At 35.0% G+C, this 27,997-nt stretch overlaps 1 protein-coding gene across 3 annotated transcripts in view; it reads left to right on the top strand.

Moving 5' to 3' along the window:
* Cad89D (cadherin 89D) overlaps positions 1 to 27,997 on the top strand; it is a 379,672-nt gene that overhangs the window by 45,044 nt on the left and 306,631 nt on the right. The window contains exon 1 of one of the 3 annotated variants that reach the window (XM_081729480.1): positions 22,867 to 22,975. The exons of the other annotated variants lie outside the window; for them this stretch is intronic. The gene's annotated coding sequence lies outside the window, so the exon portion shown is untranslated. Of the gene's footprint in view, positions 1 to 22,866; positions 22,976 to 27,997 lie in introns of those variants that run through there. 3 annotated transcript variants of the gene reach the window in all.

The following is a 27,997-nucleotide window of genomic DNA, read 5'->3' as shown; positions in this document are numbered from 1 at the left end:
CACGCGGTGGCACGTAAGAAGTTACCCCCTCCTCCAAAGCTACGAAATTCCCCCACCCGAGGCATTTCTCTACTTGTCCTCAACCTGAGTTAACAGTATTTTCACGATGCTATTTTCACCCCCTGTTTATTGAAATTCCCTCCTTAGAAAATTTGAAATCGTCACTGGTTCCATTACCTCATTATTAAGTAGGAGAAATTTCAAAAGTATTCATCACTGATTATTATTTCTAATTATAAATATATATGGTGTTCAACAAATAGCAAAATTAAAGGAAAATTCTCTATAACAAGTAATAAAAATGGAAATAAAATTACTAGTTACACTTATTGGAGATAACATTAATTCTTCGTACCAATCTAGGTTTATTGCACACGTTGAATGTAATCTTTGTATGTTTGAAGAAGCAATACTGGATAATTTATGCTCTTGCTTCGATATTTGTTGCAATTTGGTCGATCGTCTGGGGTTCGATTCAATCATATATGTCTAAAAGATGTCTATGGGACATCCCGTTTTGTCAGTGGCCTTCTGTAAAATCCGATGTCCTCTTATGTTTTGCAAACGGGGCTTCCAGCGGGATTCCTCTTAAACATTTCTGGTCTCTTGCGGAATAATCACAGTACACTTGCACGTCCAAATATTGTTCAGTGACAGACATATTTCATTGAAATTTAAGAGAAAGTCATTGGATTTTTTTCTTTATCCCAAAAGTTTCTGCTATGACAGGTACATTTCATTGAAATCCAAGGGAAGTTACGAGGATGTTTCCATTATCTTTAAAGTTTATACTGTAATAGGCACACCCCATTGGAATCCAAGGGAAATACCATGAATGTTTCCCTTATCTTTAAAGTTTATACTGTAATAGGCACATCCCATTGAAATCCAAGGGAAATACCATGAATGTTTATATTATCTTTAAAGTTTATAGTGTGATAGGCACATCCCATTGAAATCCAAGGGAAATACCATGGATATTTCCATTATCTTTAAAGTTTATACTGTGATAGGCACATCCCATTGAAATTCAAGAGAAATACCATGGATATTTCCATTATCCTTAAAGTTTGTACTGTAATAGACACATTCCATTGTTATCCAAGGGAAACTCCGTAGATATTTCCATTATCCTTAAAGTTTGTACTATGATAGGGACAACTCATTGAAATCCGAGTCAAGTCCTTTGGATTTGTCCATTCCCGAACAGTAATGGGACTTAAATAACGTTACGTGGACATGTGCTATGTGGAAGTGCAACGCGTTCGATGTTCTTTCATCGGGATTTCAACCCGTGACGACTACACCAAAGTCACAGTATCCAACCACTAGACTGGAAGCTCTGTCTGTACGTGTGCTATTTGTTGTTTGTTGACCAAAAAAAGAAAAAGAAAGAAAGAAATTCACAATATTTTACCTTACGGCAAAGAAGTGTCATAAATTCAAAATAAATAGAGAAACCACAACAGATTGTCTTCCATATTGTTAGTAGTGGAAAGCGTGTTTATCAACGCTCTGACAGGATACAACAGGTAAAGAAAACATAAAGAATCGGAAAGTAGTTTTAGAATGAGTATACCGTATAAAGAAGGATGATTGCATTGTGTTCCATCAAGCATGTATAAGTTTTCTCGCATTGTTATTCATTCTTTCTGAGAGCTAGATAATCCAGGGACGAAATGTAAATAATGTTTTAAAAAATAAGCAAAAATGTTCAAAGGAGTTCTGCAAAATCTAGGTCCTACGTAGCTTAAATTTTAAGCAAGGAAAACTGTATAAAATATCAAAGAGAAAAAGATGCCCAGAAGATATGATGTTATGTATAGATATTCACTTTCATATACATGGTAACAGCTGGTTGAACAAGTACAACCGTTGATCCGCATCTGTCCTCATAGAGATGAAATAAAACATGCTTGTCCTGTAGAGCTCTTGTCTGCATAGAAAGGCTTTCTCCGCAGTGCAATAAGTCTTGTGTCATGCCAAGAGAAAACGAATTATTTCTTATAAATTATGAAGCTGAAAGTGAAATTGTTCTGACGGATTGCATTTTAGCAACTTTAATTTAATTTTTTTTAAAGTTATTTCTTTATTTTATTTATTTTGTCTGCCATGTTTATTAAGGACATCGTCAGAACTAATGAATTTTACTGACACCGGTAATACCATTTCGTGCAAGTAGAAGCTCTCTTGACGGAAGTCAGATAGCTAAAAATGTAAATTTTTATCGTTAGAAGGTAGAGGAAGAAATCTCTATACAAATATTAAGTTAGTACATTTGACAAGCTTTCTTCACTTACTACTACTACTACTACCATTATTATTATTATTATTATTATTATTATTATTATTATTATTATTATTATTATTATTATTATTATTATTATTATTATTAAGTATTCTGCCTTTTGGCAAGTCCTGGGAATAATGAGTTTTTAGTTTTGGGACTGGAAATGTTTCTTCCACGTTTCTCGATCTTCAGCTTTCTCTTTTAACTGATATTTTCATCTAGTTTTCAAATAATCGATCAGTTGTGTTCTTCTTCTTCCTATTCCTCTCTTTCCTTCCATCTTTCCTTCTATGACTATATGTAGAAGACAATTTCTTCGCAACATGTGTCCAATCCAATTGGCCTTCCTACGACGGATGCTGGCTAGAAGCGTCCTCTTCTCTCCTATTCGTTTTAAAACGCCTTCGTTTGTTACTCTCTCTGTCCATTTTATCTTATCCATCTTCTTCCAATATCACATTTAGAAGTTGTTTAAATATTTTTTATGTTACTTCCATAATGTTCAAGTCTCTGAACCATAAATCCAATGCTCCATACGAGATAGCAGTTGACCAACTTTTTCCTATGTCCAATATTAAGGCTACTAGTTAACAGTGATCTTTTCTTGTTGAATGCTTCTTTAGCTATAGCAATTCTTCACCTGATCTCTCTGGTGCAGTGAGCTTCTCTCGTTCCAAGCTGCAAGATCTTGGCGGGATTCGGAGAAACAGATCAAACGGATTTGATACGGGTATCGTTTGGAGGTAATAATGACAAAAAAGAAAATAGTAAGACAAGAAAGTGACTATGTTTGTGACTCCATGCATCTTGAACCAACCGACTGATCTCGGTCAAATTTTCAACATAGATGAGGTTCGAGCCTGGAATCATTTTTATCATTTCACTTTTCCAGTACAAAGTAGGGTAGGGAAAAGATACATAAAAAATAAATAAAACTTGAAAATAATAATTCTTGAATCACGCAACCGATCTCGATCAAATTTTCAACATAGATGAGATTCAGGACTGAAATGGTTTTTATCATTTGACTTTGACAATGCAACTTAGGTAAGGAGGAAGGAGGGAGATACATAAATATAAATATAAATGACAGTGATTACGTTTGATTTTAACTCTTGAATCACTCGATCGATCTCGATCAAATTTTCAACATAGATGAGGTTCGAGCCTGGGATAGTTGTTGTCATTTCTCTTTGATCGTGAAACTTAGGGGAGGGGAAGAAAGTGATATTTTTAAAATGATCGAAAATGGCCGAAATTAGTGTCAAATCGATAGTTTTCGGGGTCGCTGAGACGTACGTTGACATTTTCAATGCCGTTTAAATCCAAATTCAGCCCTTTATATCCAATATGAAACATATTTCCCCGTGCGAAAAACAGGTATCCTGCTACTTTAGAATAAATTTGAGCTTTTCTGAGAAGAGATCATGAGGAATATAAAAGTATCGTATCTTCCTGCTTAACACAAGTTCATCTACAAGGTACTGAAAAGGAAATTCCTATTGGTATTAAAGATTTTAGTACAGCTATTTCCCGCTATTTAGATAGAACAATGTAACATAATTTTACTGTTAAAAAAAAACAATAAAGAAGTATAATTTCAGGAGACAAGAAAATAAGTTTGAGCTTTCGTTTTTTTTTTTTTTTTTTTTAAACATGCTCCTAACGGGGCGCTGAAGTTAACACATTATGTAGTCATTTGCACCTGACAAAATGTAACTTTTTTTTTTTAACTTTTATTAAGCAATCCACACCCAGATTATTTGGAGCGGAAAAACTTTCCTTGCGTGAACCCGTTAGATTATCATAGCTGTATGAATCACGTGTAGCCGTGTTTATAATATGTCACCTCTTAAGAAAAATGTAACAGAAGGGATCATGTCATTCTCGCTTTTCTTAATGTAATTATATGCTCATAACACATTTAGAGAACGTCTTACATGTCCTAATATTGTACAGCTATTTTGACAGTTTTTTTTTTATTTTTTAATTGTACTAAAGACTAATTTCTTCACTTTCTTCGTTACGCAGCCAAGCCCTTAGCCAGAAATTTCATTCGAAGTACATGCGACGTTTGTCATTTTTAAAAGTTAATGTCTTATTTGCCGTAAAGTCCCAATTTTGAAATGAAATCTTTTAAGTTTTACTTCTCATGGCCAGGGGCGGATCCAGGGGAGATATCGGGGCAATCTCCCCCCCCCAGAAGAGGAAACTTTCTTATTTTATATATATATATATAAATAAAACCCATCCCAAAGTTTGGAGCCCTTAAAAGTAGCAGTATGACAACCGACCGCCCTTCTTCCCAGAAGTCGGTCCTGGATCCGCCCCTGCCCATGGCTAAGCTAAAGGAGACGGTGATGATGACAAATGAATGAAACGGTGGAATGAAGAAAGTGAGAGGAAGTCGAAGATCCCCGAGAAAATCCATCACATGTTGTTTGTTCACCACAAAGTTCATTTGGCGCGAGCTGGCATCGAACCAAGGACCCCATGCACCACCATAAGTGAAAGCTCTACCACTGAAGTCCCAATTTTGTCCTTGATTTTCGTGGAGAGTCTAGACCCTATGAAGCCTTCCTTGTCCACATCCTTGTATAGACTCTAATTAAGAAATATATTGAACTCTTTTTAAAAAGCCTATCGTCGCAACTGTAGAAAGGAAATTTTAATATACCGGGTGTATCAAAATTCCGAGACCATAGAATCAACTCTTGTCGCATAATAGTGATATAAAACTGTTAGGTATGTGTGTGTCCTTTTTATCTAAAGGAAGCGAAGTATTAATTCAAGTAACTTCCCAATATACTAGTAATAACTAATAAATGTTAATACCGCTCTCTTTTCACTATCAACCTTTATTTGGCTTATACAACTACAGCAAACTACTTATCTACCACTATAGACATCCAATTAAACAGGAACTTCCCTGTATCCCAGAGACTATTCCAATAACTTGGCATTACCATAAACCACTGAAATACCAATTGCCATATTTGGCTCGTCAGTGGAAATGAAATGAAATGAAATCTTAGACTTTAACGTTCCACGATTGTGCTCTTTAAGTTAAGGGAGACGATGATTAAAACAAGTGAATGATGATGGAAAAATTGGTGGAATGAGAATGTGGAAGGAAACGGGAGTACTCCGAGAAAAACCCAAGGGGGCGCGGTGGGTCACTGGTAGAGCGTTCACTTCCGGTGCTTGGGGTCCCTCGTTCGATCCCAGCTCACGCCGTGTGGACTTTGTGGTTGACAAACACCGTGCTCCTGGGTTTTCTCGGGGTTCTCCCCTTTTCCTCCCACTTTCTTCATTCCACCATTTCATTCATTTCTCACCATCACCGTCTCCTTTAGCCTAATCAGCATAACCGTGGAACGTAAAAGATTTCATTTTTCCCGAGGAAACCCACGGACCCGATGTTGTCCACCAGAAACTTGCTTGGTAGGTTGATGATCGATTCAGGTACCTTAAGCACCAGAGGTAAGCGCCAGGCCCGCAACTAGAGGGGGGCTAGGGGGCTCTGGCCCGCTATAAATTTTCCGTGGCCCCCAGGCCTCAATACAAATTTCTATTATTAATTCAAAAAACACAATTTAGATATTTGTAAGATCATTTTTGGCGACTTGGCCCCCCTAACATATTCATGCTCCCCCCAAACCTCTATGGCCGGTTGCGGGCCTGGTAAGCGCTCTACCAGTGAACCACCGTGCTAATGTACTATTATGTTATTACATGTGTATTTTAATGCTTGTTATCATGCAATGATGAAAAACTGTAATTAGGCATTTGCTTGCTGTTTTCCGAAATAAATAAATACCCCTCCTGATTTTACAATCGAACAACAAACAGAAACTTTTAAGGACAATGAAGCTGAATCCACAACGAATACGTCCTATGAATGTAGCCTAACACCTTTCATCTATACAGGAGTGTATGAAGTTGGTTATTATTTGACTTACGTGGTTGAAAACAGGAAACAGCAGATTAGTATATATATTGTCATTTTGGCCAGAGACAGGAGAAATTCTCCCCTTTGAGTTAGAATATATCATTTTTTAGATCAATAATATAGTAAATTGAAAACGTGATTCTGTACTTATATCGGTGAAAAATCTTAATCTCCCTCCCTCCTCCCCCAGGAATATCTGACGCGACGCTGCTGATGAATTCACATAACGAATGACAAACACCGGAATCAAGTTATCCTGTTGTGTTTTTTCTAGAAGTCTAAAGAAGGAAAAAGCAACTGAAAAGAATTTTGCTATAAGGTGCATCACGAATTCCGCACCAAATCGAATTGAACGTGATCAAATTCACAGTAGTCAAACGTTATTAATCAAAGAGAAAACTATTACTTAAAACAGCGTTTCTCCTTTTTTAAAAAAAAAGTGCTTTCTCCTGCAACAATAATTATTTCTGTTGTTTCACCTGTGCTACTCAAGGGTGGAGACGTACTTTGTATATCCTTTCTCTGCAATGACTTATAACTCTAAATTACCTACATTTATAACCAAGAGCAAAATCGAAATAATCAATTATATTGCTGTAACAATAAATTATAAAATATATACGACTAAATCAATTCTGGGAAAGAGTATAGAAGATCGTGCAAGACTTACCTTTATGAATTAATCTGTGCTGGGAGTTGAAACGAACAATTTTATATATTCTCTGATAGCCCAAGTTTTAACCTTGACAATATTGTTTGTGGTTTAACCAAAAACTCCTATATTTGAAATTAAATTAATGCCAAAAACCACAATACTCTAGGCTTCTTATACCCTCTCATAGTTAAATTGATGCCAAAAACAACAATACTGTAGGCTTTCTTTTTCCTCTCATAGTTGATGCCAAAAACAACACTGCTCTAGGCTTTTATACTCTCTCATAACTAAATTGATGCCAAAAATAATACCCTGTTCTTGATATACCCTCTCATATTTAAATTGATGCCAAAAGCAACAATACTCTACTCTTCTTATACCCTCTCATAGTTGAAATGGTGCCAAAATCAACAATACTCTAGGCTTCTTATACCCTCTCGTAGTTAAATTGCGTGCATAAAATTACTTTTAAGTATTAATGCCAAAGTTAATGATTATTTATTATGGCACGCAAGGGAGTATATAAGGTAATGGTCCTAGGAATTAATCTCTTTCCCCTCCTTTCTTTTTGTCATGATGTTATCAATGACTATGTTTAGTTTCTGCAAATGTCAAGAACAAACAGGCGAATTTCAAAGATGAGAAAGAAACTGAAATTTTTCAGTTTTACGTCCCACGATTTTTACTCTGTAACTTGAAGGAGACGGGTCACTATTGAAAGTGAATAATTACGAAAGGAAGTAATGGAATGAAAAAATGAAAGGAAAGGGAAGAAAACCCAGCACTCGGCATGTCGTCCACTACAAATTCATAAGAATTGCTATGCAACCAGATACTCCTTGTTCCAAAAGTGACCGCTCTACCACGAAACCACAGTTTGGCACCATGGAAGAAGATCAGTATGGGTGAAACTTCTGAGAACACAGTTCATAAATCAGAATCTCTTTGAAATAAAGTGTGGAGACGTTTCAATCGTATCTATTATAGAAATCTGTCGTTTCATAGGAAAGTGACACAATTCAAAATCATAAAATTCTCAGGAGAGAGATTTGAATATTTACACTGGCATAGTTAACAGGGACGAACAAATGAGATAATTGATTCCTGAGGATTTTCCACCTGCAATATTTTAAAACAAATCCCCCCCCCAGCCTTTATGACCATTTTCAACATTAAACCTCATAAGTGATCATTATTGAGTTGTGTTACTTTTTTTTTAATTAGAGGAGCTAAATGCTTCATTATTGTATAAATGGTTTTATGTAAGGTAAATATAGAGTATATATACCGGAACAATACAAAAAACTTTTGACTCCGCAAATTAACGTATCCAGTGGTGTACTATAGTTTTTTTTAGTGGATTTAATTCCCCTTGAAAAAGATATTACGGAAAAGTAAACATTTAATGCATTTAGATATACGGTACTAACGTCAATTACCCACTTCGCTGGGTCTAAATAAGAAAATTAGTAATATTTTTAGTCAGTCAGTCGCTTTTTATTACTGCTGAAATGCACTCTAATAGCGATCATTTTCTATCACTTTTTTTTATCTCCCCCTTCCCCTCCTCAAGTTGAAGGACTGAATTTGGATTTAAACGGCATTGGAAGTGTCACTGTTCATGTCAACGACCCCGAAAACTATTTATTCAGCACGGTCATTTTCGATCATTTTTACATATCTCCCCCTCTCCTCTCTCTTAAGAGTCTTCATCCCGGCGAAATTAAAATACCGCCAATTTTACAGTAATTATGTGCTATCTTCAAATAGATAAAAGATGATCGAAATGTGGAACAAGAGCGCCCTAGACAATATTATTTTACATGAGGAACCGTTATATCACGACTCACTTATCTGCTTTCGATTTCGAGCCATTTTGAAAATCGGCATTTATTTTCGCGTTTCTAAACAGCTGAAAACGGAAAGCCAGTAGGTGATTTGTGATAACGGTACCTCACGCAAAATAATATTGTCTAGAGCGCTCTTGTTCCATATTTCAATTATCTTTTATCTATTTGAAGATATCACATAATTACTGTAAAATTAGCTTTATTTTAATTTCAGCAGGAGTTGCACCAACAAAGTGAAGTGAAAAAACCCATCCCAAGTACGAATCTAATGTATGTTGAAAATTTGATCGAGATCTATCGGGTGGGTCAAGATTTATTAAATCACAAGAAATCGCGTGTGTTCTGAAACAATATGAGATTATAGAATCCAGCTTCTGATGAAATTCTGCGTACGCTACTGCCCCTTTCAGTGTTAGGTAGCTGAGTTAGTATAACAGTCGTTCGGCAAACGGACCATGCTTTTAACTCCCATCTGTCTATCATTAGCTTTTGTGGGCATGTATAATCTCAAAAATGTACTAACACCTCAAGTGTAGCATTTTCCTAACCCTATGCATCATATGCTAACAAAGACTGCATCAAGAATATTCGCATTGCCCTAGTCACTGACTTTAAGAGGTTGAGAGTCTAATTACCCAGAGTAAAGGCAACCGTACGTTTTTTGTCTTTTATGACATAACACCGTATGTGAGAGTAATTTCACACCACGGAGATGATGGGGCGTGGTACTTTCTCGTCGAGAGGAATCTTTACAAAAAAATAGTGAAAAAAAAAACGAAGAATCCAAGCAAGCCATGCATGGCTGGATAATTTGAATGCAGGAATAGGAAACAAACTCCCGCTGGGAATTCAACAATTGATCTTCACGGAAGTGTCTAATGGACTCCTTTTTATCTCAAATTGCTTCTCATTAAACCAACAGTTGTTTTATACGTAAATCATGATTTTAATTTACATAATTTCTGAGCATTTCACCTGTAAATATTCAGCTACAAACATTATATATATATATATATATATATATATATAGAGAGAGAGAGAGAGAGAGAGAGAGAGAGAGAGAGATTCCCAGGAAGATAGTATAGAGGAGTAAACAATATGACACATATTAATTATGCATTACCCGTTATTCATGCACATTCCTTTATATACAAGTGAGTTTCTTAACGCAAAGAATGTTGACTTCATGTTTATAATTAGTGTTTATTATAAATTACTTTATATCATTTTCTACATGAATCTTCCATAATATAATTCTGGGATTTCTGATGACCTGTGGTTTATGCCCGTTATGTCTTCATTGTATTCAGACGTACGAAAGGATTTGACCTTGACCTCTTCTTCAGGTCATCAAGCTTTATTATATACAAGTATTCGTTCGTTTGCCGTGACAGGAAATTATCCAGTCTCCTTGATTTCAGGAAAGAATCTAAATTTCTAGGGGGAGACTATATTTGCCATCGGCCATAGGTTACACCTAAAGTACATCTTCAAACATTTTGCGTAGAATCCTAGATTTTTTTTGTGTCGGGGGAGTAATTGACCTCATTAAATATCTGAATAAAATACTGGACGTGCGCCCTACTACGGAATAATGGCGGACACAGTTGCTTAGTGGTGCAGGTCTCCCCTGTGGTGCTAGGGTTTCCTGATTTGATTTTGGCCATATAAGTTTGTAGTGAACAACACTGAATTGTCGTGGATTTGTTCGAATTCCCTTGTTTCCTCCTACATAATCATTCCATAATTTTTTCATAATCATGGGGGCACGGTGGCTCAATGGTTGAATGCTTACTACTGGTGGGGGCGTGGGGTATCTCGTTCGATCCCTGGCTAAGTAAGTTTGTGCTGGACAACACAGTGTCAGTGGGTTTTCTCAGGGTACTGCCATTTTCTCCAACTTTCTCATTCCACTAGTTATTCCATTATCATTCACTTGCTTTATCACCGTCTCCTTTAGCCTAACAAACAAAAAACGTGGGACGTTAAGCTCAAAGATTTCATATCATTACATTTTTCTTGCATAATTATTAAAGCTTATTAATCACCCGTTTCATTTAGCCTAAAGGGACATTTCATTCTAATTACGAACAACAACAGCGGTTCGTGAGGGCAGTCATATCTTTAAAAGTCAAATAGTTATTCACTTTAGACTAAGGCAAGGATGCAAATAACCACTCGGGGCGAGATTTTAATATCAGTATTAAAATACCGAAGGTAAGTAAATTATTTCTATTTTGGGGTGTGTGGGCAAGTAGCTTTTCTTCTTGGGCTAATAAAATTTTGTTGCTTATTTTTGTATCACTGGACTAAGGAAAGAGAACACATTCAATGTAGTAATTATCCTATGAAGACTTAGTATATCAAGGAAACTTTCTTCCCTTAGTTAACAATATAAATCTAATTATCACTACAAGGACCGCTTTGGCTCACTGGTAGAGCGTTCACCTCTGGTCCATGGGGTCATTGGTTGGGTCCCAGCTCGCGCAAAGTGAGCTTTGTGGTGGACAAACACCGTGTGCGTGGGTTTTCCCGATGTCCTCCCATTTTCTTCATTCCATTTCTCATTCATTTTTCATCATCATCGTCTCCTTTTGCCTGGCTGGCATAAACGTGGGACGTAAAAGTTAAAGATTTCATTTAAGTCTCACTACGAGACTTCTCTTAGGAGCCACCACTAGATGGCCAAACCTATGCCCCGGTTCTCGGGATCAGTCGTCCTCGAGCTAAAATAAGCGCGATCTCATGTGAGCACGAGTTCTAGAAAACGGATAATGAGGCAAACTCGGAGTGCAACGAAGCTACGAACAGGAGTAGGAGCTACATTGTGGATATTAAACCGGATTCCTTAGTAAACGTTATCCAAATGAAGTTAACGAACTTGAGAAACCGGATTCCTTAGTAAACGTTACCCAAATGAAGTTAACGAACTTGAGAAACCGAATTCCTTAGTAAACGTTACCCAAATGAAGTTGACGAACTTGAGAAACGGAATTCCTTAGTAAACGTTACCCAAATGAAGTTAACGAACTTGAGAAATCGAATTCCTTAGTAAACGTTATCCAAATGGAGTGAACGAACTTGAGATAGAGCTGATGGAAGTTCCATTGAGAATAGTGAGCTTAAGCTCAAACTAATGCTAATGTGAACTTGCGTGAGCCTTGTTGAGGTTAGTGAGTCTACAGAGCTAAAAATAAGGTGTTGAAACAACACAAAATGACTGATTTTGTTATTTTTGATATGACCGGAAAGCGATGTGCTTGCTGCTGAATTAACACACAAGTAACACGCTAAAGTGGTAGTCATTTTGTGGTGTTTCAACACCTGATTTTTTACAGTGTAAGAATTGATTTTATACCTCATCTGAAGTATTTTTTATCTGGTTTTATCATTTTTTTTATGAAAATATATGTGACATTATTTAACAATTACATATCGTCTATTCGGATGTAGAATAACACAGGTTCGATACTACATAGATGAATTGAATTCTCTCTCCGCCTCCCCTCCCCCCCAAAAAATAAACTTTGAAACTTTTCCAACAAAAATTTCTGGTTTGCGCCTGGTAGCACCACAATAATTTTTAGGACCGTTCAGGGCATGTGCAACTAGTTGAGTTTTAGGGCTTGTGGCGTTTAGGGCCAGTACGACATTGTTTTGACATTCACCCATACCATTGTGTTTAGATCTACATTTATCAAAATGAAATTAAATCTTTCATTTTAATCACTCACAATTGTGCCTTTTTTGGCCTAAGAGAGAAGGATGATTACGCCAAGTGAATGATGTTGGAAAACTCGGTGGGATGAGAAAGTGGGAGGAAACGGGAGTACGTCGAGAATGCACACGGGTATGATGTTCACCACAAACTTGTTTGGTCGGGGACCGAACCAGGGACCCCATGTACCAGAGGTAATGCACTACCACTGAGCCACCGTGCCTCAACTACATTTGTTGATTAGTGTATGTTTGTACTTCGAAGTTTTTCTGTTAATCATATTGTAAAATGTAACCCTCACATCTTTTGAACTTGATTCGTCTAACTTTACTCATGATTCTAGATGTCTGGGAACCTGAACGAATTTTCCCAGCATATGCTCTTTTATGAGTTCTACCTGTAGAATACAAATGGAAAGACTTGTGTATTTGAATAGTCGCGCCTGCGGGGACAAGCGCACCAAATTTACAATATTACATACCAAGTTGAGAGCAACGTCTCCTTCCTATTACGTGTGTACTCTATGTACGTAATAGCTTCTGGAATGTTGGAATAAACTGACATTAAATAAATTGTTTAACAGAATAAAAGCGAAAACTTGGATGTCATATAAATGGCTTGGAAAGCAAGTTTACCGTTAGAGTTGTCAAAGAATTTCCTTCTTTATGAATAAGATATAGCATTAACTTCCGTTCTTATGATCTGTGCTGTATGTGTTTATGCAATATTGAGGTAATATACATATTATTCAAGTGGTATCCGATTCAGCTGGCTTACTGGTTGCCAGTGGCAATAGTCGAATGTTCCTGGGTGTTTACCTTCGGATTAAGAGGCACAATCTATTGTGGCTTCGAACCCTATCGAAGGCAACGGCGTTTACAACTGTTCCTGAAATTTCTGTGTTCGTGTCGTATTGGATGAAATGCAAAACTAAACTAGTTGAGAATGCACAAAGAGCATTCTAGAACGAACTTTAAATATTTTTTTCGAAATTTATATGAAATTGTATATTACATTTATTTGATTACATTCAATAGATGACACAATATAGATAATCCACTATATTGACTAATCTACTAGAATGGATTAGTGGAATCAATAACTAATGACGCAATAATTATTTAGGCAATAACTAATGACGCAATAATTATTGAATCAATAACTATTGAGCAATAATTATTGAGTCAATAGCTAATAACGCAATAATTATTGAATCAATAACTATTGAGCAATAATTATTGAATCAATAGCTAATTATTGAATCAATAACTATTGACCCAATAATTATTGAGTCAATAGCTAATGACGCAATAATTATTGAGACAATAAATAATGACGCAATAATTATTGAGACAATAAATAATGACGCATTAATTATTGAGGCAATAACTAATGACGCAATGATTATTTATACAATAACTAATGACGCAATAATTATTGAATCAATAACTAATGACGCAATAACAAATAATGCAATAATTATTGAGTCAATAACTAATGACGCAATAATTATTTATACAATAACTAATGACGCAATAATTATTGAATCAATAACTAATGACGCAATAACAAATGATGCAATAATTATTGAGTCAATAACTAATGACGCAATAACAAATAATGCAATAATTATTGAGTCAATAACTAATGACGCAATAATTATTTATACAATAACTAATGACGCAATAATTATTGAATCAATAACTAATGACGCAATAACAAATGATGCAATAATTATTGAGTCAATAACTAATGACGCAATAATTATTGAATCAATAACTGGTATTGATCAACACCAATATCATGTCTATGAGTTACTGTTCTCAAAATCGGGCTCCTTAACCCTCCCCAAAATCGGAATTCTTTTGGCCAATACCTCGGGAACGGTAAGAGTGCCGCGAAAAATTCCATCACTTTTTTTAGATAGTTTTTGATGCTTTATCGAATGGAGGGCTCAAAATTGAAAAATTCGCAAAAAAAAAAAAAAAAAAAAAAAAAAGAAAAGAAAAGAAAAAGACAGGCACACACACACAGACAGAGAGAATTCAGTAACAAACTCTCTTTTTAAAAAAATGGCTTTGGAGTCAAAGTTGTTTTATTTATTCATTTATTTTTAATTTAACTTGCGACATACGTATATGTATGTTAGGAGAGATGACTGTGATAATGAGCGAAATGGTGGAATAAAGAAAGTAAGAGGAAATGGGAGAACCCTCAAAAAAATCTACGCTAAGGGCGTACCCACGGGGAAGGCACCGGATCTGGACTCCTGCAAAATTATCTAATTCAACATGTATTTATATACTTTCTTAATAAAATTATACTTGTTTAGCAGGGAAATGATTGACGTAGCAAGAAAATTTGATCTTACACTTCACCTGTATTCATTCTCTTATAAAAACAATCTAGTTCTATTATTTTTTTCCTGAAAATATAGGTGGAAGTATTCTACAATTACTTATCGTCTTTTCGGATGCAAAAATAATACCCGTTCAATACTATATAGACTTATTGGCTTGTAGATACACATTGCATTATTAACAGATTATTTAAAAGTATTTTTTGTTTATATTCAAAAGTATCTTTAATAGGTTATTTTAAAGTAACTTATTTTGTTCAAAATTTCATTTATTCTGATGACAAAAGTATTGTCTCAGAGTTCACATTATTTAAAAGTATCATGCTTATTTTCGAAAGTGGTCTTCTTCTGAGTGATCATAATATAATAATTATTATTCTCAATTATCTTAAAATATATATCTTTACGTTCAAACGTTACCTCGTTTTGATGACAATCTGATGTTATCTTAATCTTGTATTATTGTATTGTGATAACAATATACTATATATTGTTATTAGAGTTTTAGAGTTTAGAAATTCCCTTTATCGCAAATCAATTTGTTCTGATGACAATATGATAAAATGCAATATCAATCTCGGATTATTTATATTTTCACCTTATCTTCTTATGTTCAACAGTTGGAGTTTTCTAAATAATAACAATAAAACAAATATTATGCTCAGATTACTTTCTAATATTATGTTTTGACCAGAAGTTATTTATTCTAATAACAATATGATAAGAAAATATTATCTCAATCTTAGATTATTTTAAAATACCGCTGTCTTCAAGAGCTGTCTCATTTCAAGTGATGATGATAATAATAATTATTCTTAGATTTCTAATTCTATGTATTGTGTTGAATATTGCCTTGTTCTGATGATAATATGATTAAAAAAATAACTTGTATTATCTCTTGCATATACTCAAATATTCTCTTGTTCCAAGTGATAACAAGAAAATACATGAGATTATTTTCGAATATATTTTTCATGTTCAATATTTGTCTCGTTCTGATAATATGATAAAACATTATTTAAATCTTAAAGTTATTTCCAAATAATTTGTATATATTTAAACATTACCTGATTCGAGGCTAAAATAATATTTAGGTCTATTAGCTTGTTTTTTTAAAATATTAGTTTTGTTCTAAAGCTCTTCGTTGTAATGATAATCTGTTAATATATTCTTAGTAACCTAATTTTAGATTCTTTTAAGATATCTATTTTGTCTTCAGAAGTTTTCTTGTTCTGGGTAAGAACAAGAAGATAATGTCTTCATTTTAAATAATATTATTTCTATACATCTCATATTATAAAGTTATCTCGTTCTAAGTAATGGTAACGTATTATTATTATTATCTTAATTTCAGAATATCCTTAAATGGTATTTGTGCAAGGTGTTTTAAAGATGATCGGTTCATTTATTTTATTGTTAATTACCGGAAATGTGTAACATACTTTTCTACCTTTTTATTACAAACTATTACTATAAAATTCAGTCTACCATAATAAAATATTTCCTATAATAAATATTAATATTAGATGTGACAGATATTTTCTTCTTTAACAAATAACAAAAACAAAAAAACAACAACAAAAAACAAAGAAGTTTAGCCTTGCGTCTGTGAGATCGGAAGTTGTGTCTAATGGAAGGAACTAAGGGAATCACTTATGTTAGAAAGTTATTGGGAGATAATTAGCCACGCTGTATCTTGATGCTTTAATAGTGTAATATCTAAACGTGCCAACCTTCAATCGGATATTAAGATGTACATTGTTCCTTCTTTTGACCTTTCACACTTCACTTTACATTATAATGATAGGTTTCCTGTAGTTCTTTGGGTGTTTCCATTTCTTAATTTATCTATTATGTAAGCGTACTTAATCCTTCATTTCCATACATATGTAATACTAAATAATCCATATCATACACCAATGAATTAACCTTAGAATCCATGGAAAACATAGAGCTTTTGTTTTTTTATAAGTATTGAGTCAGGAGTACTTTTTTTCGAGTTCTAACTTGCTTTGAGAAATTTGCCAACCCTAATGCTTATGAAGCATTCATCGGTACACCTTATTAACATATTTGTCATTTACTTTGAACTATTGCGTCATCAAAGAAGAAACAAAAACAAAAATCCATATATATATATATATATATATATATATATATATATATATATATATATATATGTGTGTGTGTGTGTGTGTGTGTGTAGCCTACACTACCTATCAAAAATTTTCCAACACTCCGGATTTGTGTAAGCATCTACTATGATCCTACTATTTGGCACACTAACTTCACCGCCCTGCATCACACGTATTCCTGCCTATATCAAATTTGACGACAGTTGAATTGAGGTCTGAGAAAGTACTGTAGATGATATATCAAATCATAATTCTTAAAATTGAAACCAAAAAAAGACAATTTGATAGAGATATTGCATAGTATAAATAAAGGGGCGTAAGAAGGGACATTATATTAGTTTTGTTTGAAAAGTGTAGACATAGAGGGTCAATGCAGTGACAAAAATTTCAAAGAGAAAGTATTTTTCCAAATTTTGCAGTTCTTTATAGCTTGTTGATATGCTAACATTTAAAACGCCAAAATTACCATATTTTGAAAAGTGTTTACGACGGTTTCGTGTACGCCATTGTTGCTCGTTGAAATACTAACGACGAGCATTGCATATACGCTTCCACTGAGCGACAATTGAGCAGAGAAGAATGTAAATTGACCGTTGTAAACTTTTTTTCAAAGAATGGCATTTTTAGCTTTTTTAAAGCCAGCATATCTATGAGGTATAAAGAACGGCAAAATTTGGTAATTAGATTTTACTTCCGAATTTCTGTCACTACATTTCCCCACTGTACATCTACTGTACATCGTTCAACAAAACTAATCTGTTACTTCACCTTGGATACTTTTGTTTATTCTATGTGATATCTATGTGAAATCAGGGGTAAAAGTGAGGGAAACGCGCGGATACGTCGTTCACCCACTTCCCAAAAATTTCTATGGCGTCTCTCTACTTCCTAAAAACATACAGTTTGGAAGATAGGCACGGTGGACAGCGTGACGTTATTCGTATCACTACTTTTGCAGATTCAGTTTTCCCCCTGTGTGAAATACCATTTTTGGCCTTAGTTTTAAGAATTATAATTCGACATATATATCAGTACCTCTCAGATATGGATTCTATTTTAGGCACGAGTATATCTGATGCAGGGTGGTAAAGCTCTCGTGCCAAATTAATTGCATCACAGTAGATGCTTACAAAAATCCTGCATGTTCCAAAACTTTCGAGCGGTAATATATATATATATATATATATATATATATATATATATATATATATATATATATATATATATATATATATATATATAGAGAGAGAGAGAGAGAGAGAGAGAGAGAGAGAGAGAATTTTAACTTGAGACTGCAAAATATCTGGATAAATAAACATTCTACGAAAAAAAAATTGGAAATAAAAAAAAATTTTGGAGGGAGAAATTCATCTGTGATAAAATTAGATATTACGCTCCTTCTTTTTTACGGTTTATTTCCGCCACTTCCTGTTTAAATATACCATCCAACAACGAAGGTTATTTCCAACTTTTTCCTTCTACAACCTAACCAAAAATGATAGTTGATGTATACAGTTCTTGAAACATTCTGTCTCCCAAACGGACGGAAGGATAGGCAGAGTAAATACGTAAAGAAATGTTGCCAAATTTAACTTCAAGTTTAACGTATGGCGTTTAGGCTAAGATCCCGGCAAAATTAAAATACCGCTAATTTTATAGTAATTATGTGATATCTTCAAAAGGATAAAACATAATTGAAATATGGAACAAGAGCGCCCTAGACAATATTATTTTGTGTGAGGTACCGTTATCACAAGTCACCTAGTGGCTTTCCGTTTTCAGCTGTTTAGAAACGCGAAAATAAATGCGGATTTTCAAAATGGCTCGAAGTCGAAAGCAGATAAGTGAGTCGTGATAACGGTTTCTCATGTAAAATGATATTGTCTAGGGCGCTCTTGTTCCACATTTCGATTATCTTTTATCTATTTGAAGATATCACATAATTAATGTAAAATTAGCAGTATTTTAATTTCGCCGGGATGAAGACTCTTAAGGCAAGTGAGAATAAAAGAATGAGAATATGAATGGGACGAAACTAGAAGATTCCGAGAAAACTCAAATATATGATGTCCATTACAAACTTTCTTGGACGGGTTCGAACTAGGGAACCTCCGCACCAGAGGTAAGGGCTCTACCATTGAACCACCGTGCCTTCCCCCGTAAACCAAACTCAACTTTTAAAGGATCTCAAAAAGGAGTGATATGGCAACCCTAAGTGGAGTCACAACATTACGTTAGTAGTAAAATGTAATAATAATAATAATAATAATAATAATAATAATAATAATAATAATAATAATAATAATAATAATAATAATAATAATAATAATAATAATAATAATAAACATTCTGATGACGAGGTTACTAATAAGAGGTCGAATAAGCAATTGTGTCTTGTATCTGCTTCCCCGAATAACACACTAAATTTCTTCTCTTTTCAAATTCTGTATGGACATGCTGGCTCAGTGGTAGAGCGCTTAACTCTGGTGCGTGGGGTTCGATTCCCGGTTGGAGCTGATGTGGTTCGGATTCTACGTTAATGAGTAGGTCCACGTCTCATATAGCCTCGCTGCTGAAAGGGACGTTAAACTTAAACTCAACTCAATTCAACTCTGGTGCGTGGGGTCCCTGGTTTTGGTTCGTGTCCAAACAAGTTTGCAGTGGACAATATCCTGTCAGTCGGTTTTCTCGCAGTACTGCTGCTTCCTCCCAGTTTCTCATTCCACCAATTTTTAAATCATCCCTCACTTGCGTCAGTTATCCGTCTTCCTTAACCTAAAGGGCATAATCGTGGGACGTTAAACTCAAAGATTTCATCTCATTTTCAAATGTTCGTACAAACAAAACTTGGTTTCAATATCTTTTATTTATTTATTTATTTATTTATTTATTTTTAACTCTAAGCAATATAAGTATTCATGACTAATTTACTGGAAGTCTATACACATATAATGTTTCATCACAGTTTATGAAATATTTAATTTCTAACGATTTTTTTTTTTTTTTTTTTTTGCAAAACAGAAAAGAAAAAGCCAAGTATAGAATAGCTGGAAGACAATCTTGAATATTGTAATAATTACTTTCTCTCATTTATTTAATTTAAAAGTATCACTCAATGAGTTTAGGAATAAGAAGAAAAAAAACAAGAATACTTAATGCGATTAAGATTTCTATTTATTCTGTAAATTTCTTTAAAAAAAAATGAGGAAGAGTCTCAAAGAGGTCAGTTACCTATTACATTACAATCCATAGGTGTTAAAGGATTTTTTTTTATTACTTTTGTTTGTTACAAAGCATTTTAAATGAATTCGGCCAGAAAACTTCAGGGAAGAAAATAATATTAAAAAAAAAAACTGAAGAGGAAAATGTCTTCCATATTTTGGGAAATCAGACTGAAGAAAAAAGGTGAAAGTCTATTCTGCACTCTGGACATACATCTTGCAGTTCAATGACTCAATAAAAAAAGCAGAAGAAATTGCTATAATTTTCTGGGGTTAGTGAAGCATACCCTTTAATACAGATATGCCATTTTACTTATTTTTTCCCCATTTTCTCTGGAGTTAGTAACTATTAGAGATTATAGCCAAATCCCACGGTTTTGTTATACAAAAAAATAACCATAATATATTCTCTATTTAAAAAAAAATAAAACTACATAGATTTTCCCATGGACAAAATACTTAAAGAGTAGTACCAAATGTCCAGTCTTGCGTGATCTATTGGAAATACTTTCCTTTCCTGAGAAACTCCTTACAACGGACGGAGTTTCTCAACGTGGGGTTCAAAACCCTAGAGGGGTCACGAGAGGAATACATGGAGGTCGCAGAAGGAGGTGGCAGAGATAAATGTAATTAGGGACCTAGTAACGAAAAAATAATTTTCAAAGTTTATTTTGAATTTCTTATCTTGAGAGCATATCTTTATTGAAGTCATCAAGTCTAGGATGTTCAATGGGCAGGTTATGTAGCCAGAATGGAATAAAGTAGGAACACCTTCAACATTTCAACTGGAAATCCAATCGGAAAGCGTCCCATAGAATAGACTTAGGCACAGATGAGAGGACAATATTAAGATTGATCTCTCAGAAATAGGAATACAAAGTGGAATGTGGATCCAATTGGCTATGCAGAGCTTTTGTGAATGCAGCATTAAACCTCCGGGTTCCATAAGCCATATAGTTAGTCAGTACTTAAGTTAGAAAAAAAAAGTTGAGAAAGAGAATGAGAAAATATTAGTATTATTATTATTCAGTTACATTCAATACTTTGAGATGTAGAGAAACTTTGCGAAGTTCTATATGTCACCACCATATACAGGAAGAATACAGTGAAATATTTTACCCATCATATCCTACCATCAAGGGCGCCGATCCTGGGGGGCCCGTGGCCTTCCCAAAGCTCATGTGGGCCCCCTATTGTATTTATGAATATCCAATACCCCATTCCCGTTTCTCTTGGGTCCGGATATTTGTCTCAGAATCTTGTTTTCATATACTTTCAGTACTGGAGTAAAAACTCGTGGACATACGAATCTACGCAGATCACTACCAAAATAAACATTTATTGTAGCCTATATTATGCATATGTGATTGTAATTCGTATAAACTACAAAGTGCAAGGGGAAGAGAGTTTGGTTACGTATTCTTGTCATCCATATGCGGTAAACTTTATGACCCACAATTCCATCTTTTATGTTAATAGAGATGACGTAATGATAATGAAATGAATTGTGAGTGGACAGTTTAATGAATAATAGAGTAGATAGTGACATCCATCTCTTGAGAGGGATTCGAACCTGCAACAGACAGATCTTGCAATCACGAGCCTAATAACCATACTATTCTGTTTGATGCCATAGTATATTTTGTATCACAATAAAAATGTGTTACTTTCACTTCATAATAATCTGACATAACTTACTTTGAATGATTGGTAGGAAGATTAGAATAGAATCACAAACTTCCTGTTCATCGTGAAGATAAACAGTAGCTTTTAAAAAAAAAAAAAAATACAACTACTTTGGAAAATTCTTAAAATTTCTTTTTATCATATTGAAATAGCAAATGCCTTGTTTCTGATAATTTCCTGAAATTTCACTGAATCGAATTTTATTGTTATCTGTCTGGACAAAGAAATAAATAAGAAAAAACCATGAGAGATGCCTTGAAAGATATAATACTATGTAACTAATATATTGTCCTTTGTATCAGGATATAATTTGACCGTATTGTCTGTGGAAAGTTTGATCTGCCAAATTATATTATTGTTAAAACCATGTGAAATTGAGATCACTTTCTTACGAGTGAACCTCCAAGCGTTTCGTTTTTGACAGAATCAGATTCCATGCACCATTGCACTCTCTGAGAAATCTTAGAGGAAGAGAAGCTAAGTGGCGTGCGAGGAGAATTTGACAAGAAAGGTCTCCCATTGACTCCAGCTTCTTTGACACGGATCATTATCCAAGACCCCTGTCACCTTCTGGTACTTCCAACGAAACAGAAGTTGGTTGGCCAAACCCAAAACTTTGCGTGAAGGCTAAAATTGATATAAAAGAAGGAGGAGGATGGAAGGGGGTAAGGGGTGGTTCAAAAATTGAAAGTGATCTCATGTTTTTGTTTGGTATCTTCTTTTGATTTCCTTTCGCTTTCGGTTTGATAATCGTTACAACCATCATTAGATATAGCAGTAGCGTGCAAATTTAGCTGAAGAGCACTTGGAATCCTCTCATTGGTCAACTGTACTAATTGGCCTGTTTAAGATCTTTACTCAAGTGAACAAGAGATAATTGACTTCAAAAAACAGAAGAAAGAAACTAAAAAAAAGACAGCAGAGAGGGCGAAACACTTTCACCTATTCTGAGAGACCATTCAGTGTTTTTCGAGAGTGTTTTATCTTCATCTCGTATGGTCGACCACTGCGACTTTACTTGGACAGTTCCGTTGGGTGTAACGCTTCGTGTGGTGCTCAAGAACTGAAAGTGATTGCAACGGTTCGGATACAACGCCAGTACGGATTGCGTAAGTGCCAAGTTCCATAGGCTAACTTCTCTATATCGTTCCATAGACTAAATTCTCATTCAATTTATCATTTGTGCCATTATTGCACAATACATTTATTTATTTGTTTAGGAAGATTGGCAATTTTTTAACGAAAATATACAGCTAATATAAATCTAGTTTGGGAAGACAGTTTACCAGATTTGTGGGTCAATTTCACGTTCTCCTGGTAAGATTAAGGGAAAATACTGGGAAATCACTAGCGAGAAAAATAGGAATTTGAACCAGAGACCTGTTGATTGCAAGACCAATTTAATTAAAACCTGAAAATGCGGCTTTCAATGTTCAGTTCTCGTAGTTAGGAAGACTATCATAGTTTCAAAATGTACTAGTTTCAGGGGCGCTCCCACGGGGAAGGCCTCCGGACCCTCTCCCAAAAAAACTTCCTAACTCAACATACATTTGAATACTTTCTCAATAAAACGATACTTGTTTAACAGGGAAATGATTAATGTAGCTTCAAAAATTTGATCTTTCACTTCATCTATACTCTTATAAAAACAGTCTAGTTTTATGTTTTTTCTCTGAAAATATAGATAGAAGTATTTTACAATTACTTATCGTTTTTTCGGATGCAGAATAACACCCGTTCAATACTACATAGACTTAATGGCTGGTAGTATTGTCTCCCCCAACCACCCGAAGCTTGGACCACTTTTAACAAAAACTTCTGGGTGCGTGCCTGACTTGTCTTAATCAGCTCAATTTAGTTTGATTTAGTTTAAGGTCCTACCATTATGCCGGCCAGGCTAAATGAGACGTGGACCTACTGATTATAGTGGAATACGAACCACTTTAGTCGTTCAACTTTACCACGACCGGGAATCGAACCCGGGACCATGCGAACCGAAGTCAAGTATGCTATCCACTAGACCAAACGGGGGTTCTCAATTCAATTTAGTTATGCCACACATGGTTGTTTAACAGTGATTCTATTGGGGTTCATTTGATACAGATTCGTTCACATTTATACTTTATATAAAACTGACTCACTCATCGAAGTCACACTATAGCTAGAAACGTGAAATTTGGGCAGAAAACTTCTTTTGTTACGAAAGAAAGGGATATGAAAAGGATTTTTTTGAAGTATGTATATTAGATAAAGGATTAGGATTAGGAATTAGATATCTGGGCTTTCGGCATCTATGGCCATGTTAGCCCGTCACTATGATTAGCATTAGGAATTAGATTTCTGGGCTTTCGGCATCTATGGCCATGTTAGCCCGTCACTATGATTAGCATTAGGAATTAGATTTCTGGGCTTTCGGCATCTATGGCCATGTTAGCCCGTCACTAGGATTAGCATTAGGAATTAGATTTCTTGGCTTGTGGCATCTATGGCCATGTTAGCCCGTCACTAGGATTAGCATTAGGAATTAGATTTCTTGGCTTTCGGCATCTATGGCCATGTTAGCCCGTCACTAGAATTAGCATTAGGAATATGATTTCTGGGCTTTCGGCATCTATGGCCATGTTAGCCCGTCACTAGGATTAAGATTAGGAATTAGATTTCTGGGCTTTTGGCATCTATGGCCATGTTAGCCCGTCACTAGAATTAGGATTAGGAATTAGATTTCTGGGCTTTCGGCATCTATGGCCATGTTAGCCCGTTACTAGGATTAGGATTAGGAATTAGAATTCTAGGCTTTCGGCATCTATGGCCATGTTAGCCCGTCACTAGGATTAGGATTAGGACTTAGATTTCTGGACTTTCGTGATCTATGGCCATGTTAGCCCGTCACTAGGATTAGGATTAGGAATTAGATTTCTGGGATTTCGGCATCTATGGCCGTGTTAGCCCGTCACGTATGAGGACTGACTTCCCTCGGTGATCACATTATTCGAGGAAAGAGAAGGAAGAAAGCGGCCTGTATTTTAGGTACCATCCCAGTCTTTGCCTGGTATGAATGAGGAAAATCCAGGAAAACCCCGCTTAGGATTTTTGGCCTAAAAAAGTTTTTACACTTTCTCGACCGAGAGTCCCCACCCGGAATCGATCCCTAGGTAAAGTGAGTTGAAGTCTTTTCCCAAGACTAGGGTATCGCTTGAACTCCTCCAGTTAGCGAGATGAAATCTGATAATGATTTTCAGTGTTTGATTGAAATCCCACCCTTAAAGGAGAAAATATTGTATTTCTTTAACATTCAATTTTCCGTTTTTTTTTCTTTTTAGAAAGTGCTCAATGTTGAGGAATAGCTAGAGTTGGAGGTGTGAAAATACATATGCTAACTGATCTCGTAATCAACAACAAGGAAATACGTGTTTTAGTGTTTCCAAAACTTCTGCTTTGAAGTGGAAGAAGGGCGCTATTTCTTTATTTTTATTTTTTATTTTTTTCACTTATTTATTATTTTTTTAAATTGGTATGTGTGAGAATTCACTTAAGTTGCAGATGTCAAATTGACTTAAATTCTTAATCAAAAATGAGAAAATAGGTTTTTGAGTGTTTTCAAAATCTCCACTTCTAAAACAGGAAAAGAAGAACTTTCTATAATATCCAAATTTGAAAAAAAAAAATCTGATTCTTTATTCAGAAAGTGCCTAATGCGAGAGTTACCGTAATTTGTAGTTTTGAAATTCGGTATTTAAACTCTTCATTAGAAGTGAGCGAAAATGTGTTTAGGTGCTTTCGAAAATTGTGGCTTTGAGGGGCAAAAAGGTGGCTATTCCTATAATATCTATATTCAATTTTCCATTTATTATTCAGAAAAGTTCAATGTAAGGATCAGCTTTAGTCGACACTATTAAATTTGGAATATAAACTCTTAATTTAAAATGACTGAATGTGTTGCAGTGGTTTTGAAAGTTTCACTCCTAAAGGGTAACAAATGAACAGTTTTCGCAATATTAAAAATTTCGGTTTTATATTTAATAAATCAGTGGCGGATCTAGAATGTTAAAACTGGGGGGCAGCTAGAATTCATACTGTAATAGGTACACTGAGAAAAAACGTTTGTGGCACACGTAAAAACGAGGTTACACGTGTAAATCCTGTAGTTTTTGGATTTAACGTACAGCAAACGTATAACTGAAAAAGTATATTTTATACGTACTTTTCGTATAAGTGTTCCGAATAAACGTACTTTCCTTACGAACGAAAGAACTGTATATAGGCGGTCAGAATCTGATATACAGATGGACGTATGTAAGATATAGCTGACGTATGTAACATTTGTATATGTATGTAATATACGCAAGACTGTTAGATATTATAGATCCTGCAATGGCATGATGTAACATGTAAGCGAAAAAAATATGTAGCATATGGACGGTGTTGGGTAACTTACTTGTAAAAATGTAACGCGTTACAAGTTACTTTACTTTCTCTTAAAATGTAACGCGTTAGTAACGCGTTACTTGCCCCCAAAAAGTAACTGTTACTTTACTTCGAAAGTAACGCGTTACTAACGCGTTACTTTTAGGTCCGAAACTGTAAAAATGTGAAAAAAAATTGACTTCAATTTTCCGTACTACTATTACTACCGCTATTATTATTATTATTATTATTATTATTATTATTATTATTATTATTATTATTATTATTATTATTATTATTATTATTATTATTATTATTATTATTATTGCACTTTCTGAATCGCTTTATGTAAATGCAAGGACAAATTTTTACTTGATATATGAACATTTTCATATAATGTAACATTGATAAAATGCCATACTGCGTTACTCGTTCGTAGGGATGGACGCGAACGAGTTTTCTTTGACACTCGATTCGACTAGAAAGAGACATCTTTGAGCTCGACCCGAGAACTCGACTAGAAAAATTTCCTCCAACTCGACTCGAATTGGAGCCGAGTCTCGAGTCGACTAGAGCCAAATCCGGTGTGTAGTTTCGAGTACATTCTGCAAGTGTATTACATAAACAGTATAATTATTATCACTGCCACTACTACTACTACAACTTATATTATTTGTTGTAGACAAATGCAATTTGTTATTATTACTTAACACATAATACAACTTATTATTATTATTATTATTATTAAATTATTATTATTATTATAACAACACTGCATATAAAGAGAAAGATAGGTGGTTTGTATTTGAATACTAAAAAACCAGTTGATTGCCAACCTCGGTAGTCGTGAAGTCTAGGAATCAAGGACATTGTTCACGAGCTTGTGAGTTTGGGTCGAGGGTCTAGGTTGAGTATTCGGGCTCGAGCCAAACACTGTTAAAAGTTAAAGGGCATGGCCAAATATCTTCAAAACTGCTCGGCCCGGGTTTAGAATTGTCAACGACTCGAGCAGCTCGGCTCACAGCTCATTCACTATCGACCAGAACGGAGAAGTGAGCCGAGCCAACAGCTCAGTTGAGCCGAACCGAGCAAATGGCTCATCCCTACCAAGCCAGCTCGAGCCATCTTCTCAGTTGAGCCGAGCCGAGCTGAGCTTGTTATAAAAAATATCTTGTGGTCTTGCTATCGAGACGAGACGAGATGCAAGCAGTGTCCCATCTCGTGAGCAACACTAAACGTATTCCATATTACTGTTTAGCTTACATTTCTCATGGCTTTCGCTTTCCAGTGTAATCAGGCCATGGTTTCAAGACGACTTAAAACGAATGAGCCATTTATCAAACTCGACTGGACTCGAAACTCGACGCGAAAAACTGAATCGGCTCGGAACTCGACTCGAGGATATTACCCTTGAGTTGACTCGAAACTCGACTTGAATTCGAGTCGAGTCGAATTTTAGCTTGATTCGTGCTCATCCCTTGCGTTAAAAAAATTGTTGCTTATAATTATTCTGCTAAACTAATTATATAATAATAACAATGTTGTTATGTAAAATTAAAAATAAAGAATATAGAGAAACATTACACTACTCTATAATCAACGGGACTCTAGTATAAGCAAACTGATCTGAAAGAACTCCAATATTACATACCATCAGCAAACTATTGTCTAGTAATAAAGTAGGCCTGGTCATCAAAACAGTTTATTCATATTAACCCCTTACTGTA

This window comes from Thermobia domestica, chromosome 10 (assembly GCF_964235325.1).
Source record: "Thermobia domestica chromosome 10, izTheDome1.hap1.1, whole genome shotgun sequence".
NCBI lineage: Eukaryota > Metazoa > Arthropoda > Insecta > Zygentoma > Lepismatidae > Thermobia > Thermobia domestica.
The sequence above is the reverse complement of the archived record's forward strand: the minus strand, read 5'-3'. Positions and strand labels throughout refer to the sequence as shown.